Genomic DNA, 13,013 nt, shown 5'->3' with positions numbered 1-13,013 from the left:
TGTTGCATGACAAATGTGCATATAAATATATGTGTCTATACATACATACATACGTATGTGTGTGTAAAAGGAACAATATTATTTTGTACCTGATATTGTTGAGGTTGTTGTCCCTTCTTTCATTATTTGTGATGCGCCACTGCCACTTCTTAGCTTAGGCGTAAAAGAGTCTCCAGACAACCCTTGCCCAGAACTAACAAGAATCCTTATCACGTACTCGAAGCCAACCCCAAGAACAACAAATTTGATTGAATAAGGATGTCAATCACTTTTGGTGGTTTCCCATGATAATGAGATCTTTGACATCTATCGGAAAAAATGTCTCCTTTCGCCTCTGCGCTTGGTTGCCTTCTTTAGCTCAAGTAAAAAAACTCCCTCTCTGCAAAAATAAAATAAAATAAATAATAAATTTTCTTACTGAGAGATGGATAAAAAGTAGTAGAGAAATTCAAATGGGTCTTACGTGTGTATATATATATATGCACATATCATGTAACAGTACCAGAATGATGTGTTTAGAGCAATCTAAATGAGAGAGAGAGAAAATTATTAGTTCACCTGCGTAAACTTGGCTTCATTCTTTTACAAGTTTGGCGTCGGTATTCAACTATGTCAAAAGGGAGTTTTTTGCAGATTAGCTCTACAGTATTTCCTCCCACATTAACACTATCCAAGGCAGTCGCGATAGATATGAAGAAAAAATTACTTCTTGGGATGAAAGAGCTGCTAAATAATGGGTTTGAAGATTCAAACTATGAAAGTATGGGGATGGTTAATTTGCCTGCTAGGACCTTATGCTGTGAAGAATAGGCATGTGGACAATGAAATTCTGAAAATTCCAGAGCACACATTTTCTGATATAGATCCACAAGTCCAGATTGCCTCACTGGTTGCTTGGGAAGGTTTGGTTGATGCTCTCATTTTCACTCCAGAACGAGTGCCTGAGATAAATACAATTCCAGAGTATTGCGTTCAACAAGTGATGAAATCTATGGATTTAAAAGCATCAAAAAGCTAGCAACACTACTTTAGTTTGGGTTGCCATACAACACAAGCTGCCAACTCTCAACAGAAGGTGCACAGCACATATCAACTCATCGTTGTGCATTCTTGACTCTGGATGTAATACAAATCTAGGGAGGTTCTACCCATACGAGTTGAACTCAATTGGGTCTGACCACCAATCTTGACTCTGGATGTGAAAACCCTTTTTTTTTTTTTTTTTTGAAGAATTTCAAAGCAACAAGAAATTTAGTTGGATACAACAGCTGGTCACTTTTCTTAAAAAAAATCTATCCACGTTGAGTTAGAGATAAGGAAAAAGAGATAGAGAAGAATCAAACAAGATCCGGACATCTCTTATGTTTAAAAAAATGGGCAGTAAGTAAAAGAATTTCAAAACTTACAAATTCTTGTCATCCCAATTTTGAATGATCTTATCAAAAGGTGAAAAAACTGATGTAACAACTATTATCCGGAAGAGCGAAGCCTAATAAGCTTGGAGTTTGGACAGTTTTAATCCTTTATATATATATATATATATATAGTGTTTGATGCTAAATCAAACTCTAGCCGGGAAATTACAGGCATGCTTATGGATAAGGCCTGTTAAGATTCAACCAATTAAGATAATTGTTAGTTGAAGAAAGATAATGGAGCATTACCTTATAAAGATACCATTCTTTTTGCTCCTTATTTTGTTCTTGATACAAAATTTGTGTGTACAAAATAAAAATAAAAGGAAGTCTCAAATAGAATGAAATTGTGTCACAAACATGACAGATAAAGTCTAACGTACGAGAACTTAGTATGTCAGCGAGGAAGGATGAAATGCTGCTAGAGAGATTATTTGATCGAAAGACAAAAGGTTAACTATGAGAAAGAAAGAAACAGATTCTTTGAGGGTTAACCAAGAGAGAGAAAGAGACCAATTAGTTGAGGGTGTTAACCAAGAAAGAGAAAGAAAGAACGAGGAGAAGAAAGAGAGAGAAAAACTTGATTTGTTTCTTTAATTGCAAAGTATTTTTTCTTAATTAATTGTCTCCCAAATTCCTAAAAATAAGAATTGTGTGGCTTATAAGCGCGAACTCTTTAAACTTGCTTGATTTGTTTCCTTAATTGCGAAGGATTTTTTCTTAATTGATTGTCTCTCCCAAATTCCTAAAAATAGGAATTGTGTGGCTTATAAGTTTGAGCTCTTTAAACTTTTTAGGATAGCTGCGCAATAGCACTATTTTTTTTCCCTTTGGGAGGTAAGGGGCTGATATCGCTAGACCACTAATCCATTAGTATAGCACTACTTTTTTTATATTAAGCAAATTTTTTTATACAAATTGAAGAGAAACTATGTGTTCACAATTATAAAAAAACGAATTCAAATTTATCCTTTGTTTCCCCCTTGTAATGGAATACTATTAATATTTTTACTAAATCAAATTAACTAGGACTCAATAATTAAAAATTAAATAATGAAACTTGTATTTGTATTGGGAACCTCAACTATTTTCAGTCAGCTCTCCAAATCAAAAGCCAATTTATAAATGGTTTCCATGCATTAGACTATAAAAGAGAAGTAAAGAAGGATGCTTATTTTTTTTTTTTTTTTATGGTTCTTTTCGTAGCTTCTTAGATATTAAAGATGGAGATTCATAGTGTCTAATAATAATTAGACACACAGAGAGAGAGAGAGAGATTAAATTTGACCAAGTGTTGTCTAATGAAAAAATATCATTTTTCTTTCTTTCTTTGTTGAATTTTTTTTTTTTTTTTGGTAAGTGAAAGATATATTTATTTAACATGACCTGATATTTTCCATTATATTTATTTATCAAGGGGTAGATACTTTCCATTATCATTAGCAAGTTTGGAGTACTCTTTGGACCAAGGTTTGTGGGCCAAATCTGGTATGCTGCAATCCAATCTTAAAGCCCATCAGCATCAGTAAGAGCTAGAAATCTATTAAAAGAGCCCAGAGCGTAAAATCATCAATGAATTAAATTTTTTTCTTTTTTTGGGAAATGAAATAAAATGTTCATTATCACCTTTCTAAAACGACATCAACATTCCACACTAATCCAACATTTTGGAATACTAGCTAGTTGTTTTTTGTGATGATTTTTCTCATCAATCACTTGAGAATTTTGTCTCCATTATTTGAAATGGAACCTCCCTAGATTTGTATTAAAATGGACATCGATGTGCTATTTTAAATATTGGACCGGATCGGATCGAAGACTACATACATATTACATAGGCAAAATTTTTTTTAATTAAATCTATGTTTAGAAGCATTATCGAATTGACCTTTTAAAACTAAATTTTTTTCGATTCTAATTTCAAGACATCAATTTAATTTAATGCTTCCAAACATAATATAAGAATCAACCATCTCAAGAATATACAAACCCTCTAAAACAGACATTGCCCTATTACTAAGGGAATGTTTGGTATGCGTTTTTGTTTTTTTTTTTTTTTTTGGTGTTTTTGTCGGTTACTATAACAGTGAATAGTGAAAAAACGCTTTTTACATGGTACCGAAACGCGTTTTTGTTTTTGTTTATTTCCACACTATAGTGTTTGGTACTAAAGCGATGAATAGTAAACAAAGTTTTTAAAAAACTTTAAAATAACATTTTTAAACTAACCATTATATTTTTTTAAACTTGTGACACTTTTTTACCAAATATGTTTTTATAGTTTTGTTTTCAAAAAATTTGTAATAAACTAATGTTATCAAACATATTTCCGATCCGATTACTATTGATAAATACTTTACCACAAAACTCTTACTGTATTTTGTTATAAATTAAAATAAAACGTGAAACACAAAATACTATTTTTCTGCAAAGTTTGTGTAAAAGTAATAAGGAGATTTTTTGAACATTAATTAGAGAGCTTAGGCTGATCCAAAGATGTGGTGGAAGTTTTGTTCATTAATTTGTGTGGGACCCACTTTATTGGTAGCTTAGCTGTCTAGTACTTCATGAAAAAAATTACTCAATCTACAAGAAGCACATCTTAGAATTTCGCTTAAATTTCTGGATATTTTCTAAGAAGTTGACCATTTTCGCATAATTGGGCCTTTAATTATCATGCAAGAATGTTTTAGTCAGTGACGGAGTTAAATAATTTAGTTGCGGAAAAAAAAATTTGGAAAAAAATTTAATATAAGAACTTATAATATTATTTGCCAATAATTTTGTTTATTACATTTCCAATTGCTCTTGATGAATTTTTATATTAAGCAAATTTTTTTTTTATACAAATTGAAAAGAAACTATGTACATATAAGTAACACAATTATACAAAACAAATTCAAATGTATCCCTTGTTTTCCTCTTGTAACGAAATACTATTAATATATTTTTACTAAATCAAATTAACTAGGACTCAATAATTAAAAATTAAATAATGAAAGCTGTATTTGTATTGGGAACTTGAAATATTTTCAGTCAGTCATCCAAATCAAAAGTCAATTTATAAATGAAAATTCAGAATTTTAAACGGTACTTATTATGTTAAACGATATTCTAAAATTTTATCAAACACACTTATTTTTAAAAATTACTTACCGTCTTATGCATTCAATGTTGTAGTAAGAAATCAAATAGGCCATTAGACTAAATACTTCATATTTTACTTTACCAAGCAAAATTAAGGTTCGTATTGTGTAGGCCAACCAATCTATAGAATTGTCTTCGGGTGAATTTCATTTACCTCCCTCAAAGTTTGTCAACATTTCACATAGATTTTCTCTAGGTATCATAATTTACACTTGCCTCTTTGGAAATTACTTTATGTAATAGATTTTTCCTTACTGTTAAAACATCTAATGAAGACAAGCAAAATATGCTGATATCAGTAGCAGAAAATAGATTAAAGATCCATTTTGTCCTTTTAATGGCAAATCTTTCGTGAGTAAATTATTAAAATAAAATACTACCGTTGCTAAGTTAGATGGCCATCAGGGAGGTAAGTAAAATTATGAAATAAAAAAAAGATTTATGTAAAATATTGACAAACTTCAAAAGAAGTATGTGAAATTTATCTATTATTTTTCTTTATATTTTCCATCAAGGATAACAATATCAAAAGCATCAGTAATTAGGAAAAAGCTACTTAGAACCTTTGGCAATCAAAGACTCACTTTGTATGGTCACTTAAGAGACAAAGTTATAGGCATTATTCAATAACTTAGTTAGTAGAGCGTTTAGTTCTCAAACGAGTATGGTTTGGTCGAGTCCCCTCCTCCCTAATTTGCCAAAAACAAAAGACAAAATCATTTCTTTACAACCTCCTCTATATTTCAGAATTTTCAAACCATGATTTTGCAGGCCTAAGCGTATTCCGTATATTATAGGCCCATGGCGGGCTCTAACAAGAACATGTTAGACTTGACTACTTGTTGGGCCAACTCGGCCCACATCTGCAGGTGGGCCCTGAAAGGAAGGCAGTGGATGTGACATCCCCTGACAATGGCTTGTAAGCATGAAAGTTTTGAATCGAATAGCATCCACAAGTGAGTAGTGTCATACTGTCATGGTCCAAAATTGGCCCACCTCTCACATCTTGCAAGTTCACATAATAGACCACTGTCCCCACAAGCCCAAAACCCAACTCACCTCTTCACTCATCTTGTTTACCCAACTACCTTTTTGTCTCCAAAATGACTTTTTTCTACCAATGACGGCGCCCTCAGTTTTTTTCTTATCCCTATTTGAGGTTATTCTGAACTAACAATTTTGCGGTAAAATTGGAGTCGGAGCGACAGTAAATTCGAGAGTCGGAATGCAAAAACGACAAAATTAAGTTACGAATAATAAAAATAAGAGTGAAAGCATCCGCAGATGATAAAAGTCGGAGCGCGCTAACGGCACCTATTGAAAGAGATTATGTGACTTAGGGTGAGAATTCTCTGAATAGGTGCTGGTACTACACTCAATCACATAATTCTACTAAATTGATGTCGTTTTCAGGTTTTACGCGTTCTCCTACCGTCCGCTTCACATGTTTTCACTCGTACTCTCATTGTGTGGTATAAATTTGGCGCTTTTAAGCTCCGACTCTGCTACGTGTGACTTAACGTGGTAGCATAAGTCTTGTCAAATACATGGGGTGGGGTGTATCACATTAGAAGTTGGTCCCATTGTCTCTTTAAAGTGGGCGTGATAGAAAAAATTATTGTGCTTTTTGTACACCCAATCCTATAACAAGTTGTGGTAGGCTTTGATTCCTATTTGTCTGGTTCCCTAACAAAAATGTGCGGGTGATAACTATAAGGATTGGTGAGGTGAACTTACATTTTTTTTTTTTTTTTGGTTAAAAGAGGTGAACTTACATTCATCATTAAATTTATTCTCATGCAAATTAGAGCACTGTTTTTTTCCCCCTTTGGAAGCAAGGGAATTTGAGTAGCTGATTTAGGTTAAAGTTCAAATCAATTGTCATTTTTTTAAGTATATATTCGGTTAAAAAAATAAATAAACTACCAGCAACTTTAACGAGTTTGCACGTAGTGATGCAACTAATCCCCTTAGCAATTTGAAAGCGGCAGCTTATCCTCAACCAGGGATGGATTTAGAAATTCATATAAGGAGGACAAATTTATATAAAGGAGTTTTTTCATAATTTCAGTGGGGGCAATTTTAAAATTTTATGAGTATAAATATAAAAAAAATATAAATTTAGGAGTGTAAAATGTAATAATAAAAAATTTTAGTGCGAGCACATGCCCACACTGAGCCTACAGTACATCATGTCAAATTTAATAATTTACTCCTTAATGTTAAAAATTACATTGGAAAATGACAAAAGAACCCTTAACTACAATATATACCTATCTATGTATCTATCTATATATATATGGTGCAAAGTTGATTCATGAGTTGTCATTTTGATCAATAAAGAAGGGTATTATAGAGATTTTACATACAAAGAAATTAATTTTTTAACACTGTTGTAATAGTTTGCAAACGATAAGAGACATCGTATATTTTTAGAATAGTACAAGAGGTTTTGTACAAAAATATAAGTTCAACGGAGTTTCTCTAAAATTTGAGGTTTTTTTTTTTAAATAATATTATTAATGTTTTTTTGGTTACTTCTATAATTTCTTTCTTATCATTCTTCTCTTTTTCATTTTGCGTGTTTGTGCACCCATTACGATGAGAAATTTGAGACCTTAATTCATCCCCATCACCATCTTCATCTCATTTGAATGAGATGTAATACATGAATTCTAATTTTCTTCCTTTTTTTAATTAAAAAATGATATTTGTCAACTTAAAATCACGGAGAAAAAAAATGACCTTTTATTATAAAATTTTAACTTAAATAAGTATTATTACTGCTTATAATTATTTTCATTAAATACGTCAATTTTTCTTTCTTTATCTTCTCAGTTTTTCATAACTCTTTTCCTTATCTTTTTAGTTTTTCATAACCTCATTTTCTTTTTCCTTTTCACAATATCTTTCATGATATTCAAATATAAGAATTTTATTGGTACAAAATTTAGAACAAAAATTACAATACTTTTCATTTTTTCAATGCTCTGCAGTATATAATTTTTTAAATTCCTCTCTTTATTTTTTTTTCTGGGTACATAAATCATTAATTTTGATCATTATAGTAATGAACAAATATCTATCTAATTATATATAAGAGATGTAATCTAAAGTATTTATGCATTAGAGAAATGTACTGTAATATACATATAAAACACATATACAATTTGATATACATGGTTATTGAAATTTTAATTGCCAACAAAAATACTATATTAAGACCAAATCTAAAAAATAGCTTATAATTTTTCAAATAATCAATTACCTTATATTTTAAAATAAATTCCATTATATTTGACACATAAATTTGATAAAAGAGTAAGTTTTTATTTATCAAGATACATAGCAATACCTTTTTTTATTATATTTAATTTGACTAACCATCGAATATGATATTGGACCACGGTCTGGCACAAATTGAGTCAAGACTGGGCTAAGATTACGTCTATCGATCAATTTGTTTGTTTTGTTGGCATGTTCCAATTATGCTTAATTGGAGCTGACATTAACACAATCGACGTGTTGAAACATATGAACCATGAACAGTGGATTGCCAGCGATCGTACGGTCACCGTCAAGCCCTAGATAGGCTAGATGTAGTAGAGACCACCATGATTATCCTTGAATGTTCGTTCTATCATACCTTGGAAATATTAATTTCCAAGAGTTCGTTGGATATTAATTCGCGACACGGGAGCGGACGAAGTAAATGAAGATGCCACGTGTAAAGGTGTTATTTGCTGGCTTCGATACTGGGATGGCTCACGGGATTATCCCTGTCTGTGGTGGGGCCCAGGTGACGTGGAGGACGGATGACGTGGAGATTGGGTAGCCAAGACATGTTTTTTGGGTGACTTGTAGCTAGGAAAAGTCCTAGCCACATGCTTGAGGGGGAAGAGACCATCATCACTTCGAGAGTTGAGACCGGATCAATGTACCTCATGTTCCACCTCCCATCGTTGGAGAATGGGGACACCCAATAATGTTTGATATCACAAGATGTTTTGGACTTTCAATTTTTTTTTTGAACCCCAATTATTTTTCAAAAAAGTAAAATGGCATCCCTAATCTTGAAAATTACATTTATATTATATGGTTATTAGAAAATTTTGAAGATAATTTGATCACCTCTATTATTATTCACAACATGTTCTTACCTAAGTCATATAATCCTTCTTAACGAGTATCGCTCTTATATTCTAAATGCACTCTCGCTCTCACGAATTGTTGGCAAGATAACACACAATGCCACTCATTACATGAGTGGGCTTGGATCGAATGCCATAAAATACTTGTCTTACCCTCACTAAACACTATTTAGTTTTTTGATGAGATAGTACGACCTAATCCAACAAGTGGTATCAGAGCCAGAGGTCATGAGCAAGCACGAATCTATGAAGAGCTCAATGGGGCCATGCGCCCCAACTGAATTTTTTTATTTTTACATTTTATATCTTTAAATTTATACTTTTTTTGTATTTATACCCATAAAATTTTGAAATTATTCTTACTAAAATTATGAAAAAAAAAATCCCTCTATATAAATTTGCCCCCCTCATATAAATTCCTTGATCCGTCCTTAGTTATGGGTTCGATTCTCAAGAGCGTCTCACTACAATCTAACTTTTTTTTTTTTTTTTTTAATGTTAAAATAAACACATATACCTATTACCATTTAGGTCAAATAAAAAACACATATACCTATTATTTACAACGGTTTGGCTATCTTTTATAATGGTTTTTTGAAATGCTATTTAACGTTGTGCCTTCTTGTTAGGAAATTTTGTGTGAATTATTTTATTAATCAACACCAAAATTAAAAACCATAATTAAAAAAAGAAAACGAAAAAGGGAAAACAAAATCTCTTAGGTGCAAATAACTTTTAAGGAAAAATATTGTGTGTGAGTATTAATTAGAAAAAATAAAAATAATAAAAATAAGGAAAAAAAATTAAGAAAAAAACAAAAAAGGGAAAAAGTGATTCGATGACCCACTTTGAAATACTTAGATTACATGACTTTACTTCTATAACCATCACTATACTACAATGATTTTGGATATGAAATGATTGATTACATCTACTGCACACCTTTAATAATTTTGTTTAAGTTGAAAAGACCAAAATGAGCTGCACACCTTTAATAATTATGTTTAAGTTGAAAAGACCAAAATGAGAACTTTTATCATGCAGGCATTTTCTTTAGATGATGCTCAAGTGGATAGAAAGAAAATATTAACCTTTTACTCGTCCCTTCTACTATTTTTCTTTCCTTCTACGGTGCTTAATAATTGTTGCACGCCCCTCCTTCTTTAACACATTACATTACAGTAGGATGAGGGGGTGGTCGACGAGTTTGCATTGATGTTAAACGAATTTAGAGACATAATTAACTTTTTTAATTAATCGTATTATATTTAAATTGAAGTAATTTAATTTATATAATCTGTTTATATTCGTTTAACGTACATGTCACAAAAAAATTTATATTTAAGTTTTAAAATAACTATCTATATTTGTGTCTTATAATTAGCTCTTTTTAATTTGGTTGAATTGAAACTTATATATATTTTTTAGTATTTATTGTTTGATTGAGTATTATTAACAATTTAAATAATATATATATACATATAATAAATAGGTTATTAAACGGGTTATACGTGTAACCCGTTAATAAACAAGCCGGGTTAGTATTGAGGGTTCTTGACACAAATACTAAACTGATCGTGTTCGGGTTAAACTATTTAGTATAATACCCTTAATTGACACGACACAACTATGACCTGCGAACATGAATTGTCACCTCCAGTTCCGTCCCTAATAGCACGGGTATGAAAACCGTTTATGTACCGTAAGGATGGGTATGAATTCAGATTTTAGGGTAAAGTACAGAGACCTCCCTTGAGGTTTAGGAAAAGGCATGCAGAGGAAAGTTCGCCTATTTTTGGACAAAGACACCCCTTCAAGTTTGAAAAATGGACAAAAAGACCCTAAAGATGGTGAATTGACCTTATTGCCCTTTAATATAAAATTGACATTTTAATTGACTTAAATACCCTTGAATTAAACCCTAACCCAAAACCATCTCGAACTCGAACCCAAACCCGCTTGTGTAAAGAACCCTCTCCCTTTTTTCTCTCTGTATGTACATTGAAGAAATGGGGGCTGTTCTTGTAAAGAAAAAGGCTTTGAAATGAAATGCAAATCAGAGAAAAAAGGCACGAAAAGAGGACAAAGAAGGGAAGGCAATAGACACTTTAGAGAAACTAATTGATTGTTCTTCGACAACAGAAGCAGTGGGAGGTATCGGAATCAATGTCGGGACAAACGGAGGAATGATAACTCAACAGCGTACACCGTGTCGGATACTAGAGATAGGTATGAGAGAAAGGCCCCTATCGTGAGAGGTCTTCTGCTTTATGCTCGTACAGAAAAGATACACACAGTACATCTTCATCACCCTCTCAGCCACACACTATATCTTTATCACCCCCCAACCGCCGCTGCCACCGCCTCATCATCATTTTCATGTGGTGGTGGTTGAACTCATCGTCGTCATCGTGGTGGTGGTGGTGGTGACACCGCATGTTGCCATGGAATATCATCGGATCGAAGTCACTAATCTCACCAGAAAAATATCATCTCATTGTCGTATGAAATTTCGTTTCTGTGAAGACGAGGATTCATCGGCTTGAAGCGATGGCCGAAACCACGGCGAAAGAAATAGAAAGAGAAGTGACATTTCAATTGGAAGTGACGGTTGATTGGTCTGAAACTGACCACGATCAATAGACGGGTCAACGGGACTGCATCCGCACCGGTCGTTTCGGTTTCAAATTCCGGTAGATCCTAGTTGGATTTGTCTGGCTGAATCTCAATGGCTTCAAGTTCTATTCAGCGATGTTGGCTAGCTCTGAGTCTAAGTCTGACTTCTCGGTTGGGAGGAGAATTATGGGTTTGGTGTCAGATTCCAGCCGATAATTTGACGGATCGCTGTCGATGATGCCTAACGCAATACTAGTGGTATAGAAAGTGAAGAGTAAGAAGATAACGAATTGCTTGTCTAAGGCCGAGTTTGCCCGAACCGAGGCCAAACTCCGACAAGGTGGAGGAGGTGGCAGTGGCAGAGCTCCGGCGAGGTTGAGGTTGGGGGTGGTGGTTACTATGGTTGTTTGTGTATGTGCGCGTGTGTGTGTATATATATATATAAGGTAATTTGGTCATTTAAGTATTTTGATATTTTATAATTAAAATAAATAAAATAGTGAAGGGTAAAGTGAACTTTTCACATGCTTTAAGGCTCTGTTTGGATGACAAATTTCACAACGAGTTACGAGACGGGTACAGGATTTGAGAAACATCCGCCTCGTCCCGCTATTTATACTTTTTAAAAAAAAAAGAAGTATATATAAATAGATGTATATATCTATTATAAATGTATGCAAGTTATTATGTTCATATATATATATATATATATATATATATATATATATATTGTATAGAATTTATAGATTTAATCAATTTATTGATATAAAAAAAATAAAAATAAAAATAAAATAAAAAATAAAAAAAAAAACACCCTTAAACGAGACGAGCATGGGTACACTCATCTCTTAACGGGGTGCGAGCACGAATTATAAATTAAAACCCGTCACAGATATGGGATATGTATGAATTTGTTCATAATTAAATGGGATGAGAACAGATTTAGGAAAACCCTCCCATACCCGCCTCGTTACCATCCCTAATTACAGATATAACACATTTGTATAAAAAATGTAAGAACCATGCACCATATTACCATATTTTATTCTCTTATGTATATAACATTATAACACCATTAAAAATAAAAATTTAACATCTAAATTGTGTTACACTGTCAATTTAAATTATTTATTGTATTAACAAAAAAAAATTATTACGTTATCAATTTAAATGCATTAGATCACATTATTATTTTCCTTATATTATTTATTTATTTATTTTCAACAACATGATAATCGGTGTTACAAGGGATATTTGTCCCACATCGGATCCGAAAAGAAAGTGAAAAGAGTATAAATGGATGGGTATGCAACACTACCCAATAATTTAAGTTTTTAGGTAAATGGGTAAACGACCACTCGTTATAATTGGTCTAGGACTGCAAATTAGGCGGGTTGAGCGGGCTTGACATTCATCTCGGGTTAGGCCCATATAGAAAATCTTCTGCCCAAGCCCAGCCCAAGCCCGCCTTAACCCGAGTCGAGCTGCCCAAGCACAGCCCATACATAATTTGTCCAACCTAAAACCTAAAAAATAAATCAATTAATGGTACACCCATGACTTGAAACTTGGCTACTACACTTTTATGACTTAAGTATAATTATAAATATATATAATATATTCAGGCTCAGATTGGGTTTCGGGCTTCATTCATATCAACCCAAGCCCAACCCAAATAGTATTC

Source organism: Cornus florida, unplaced genomic scaffold, assembly GCF_030987335.1.
Source record: "Cornus florida cultivar Cherokee Brave unplaced genomic scaffold, ASM3098733v1 CherokeeBrave_3.0.0_Hap2_Chr05, whole genome shotgun sequence".
NCBI lineage: Eukaryota > Viridiplantae > Streptophyta > Magnoliopsida > Cornales > Cornaceae > Cornus > Cornus florida.
The sequence above is the reverse complement of the archived record's forward strand: the minus strand, read 5'-3'. Positions refer to the sequence as shown.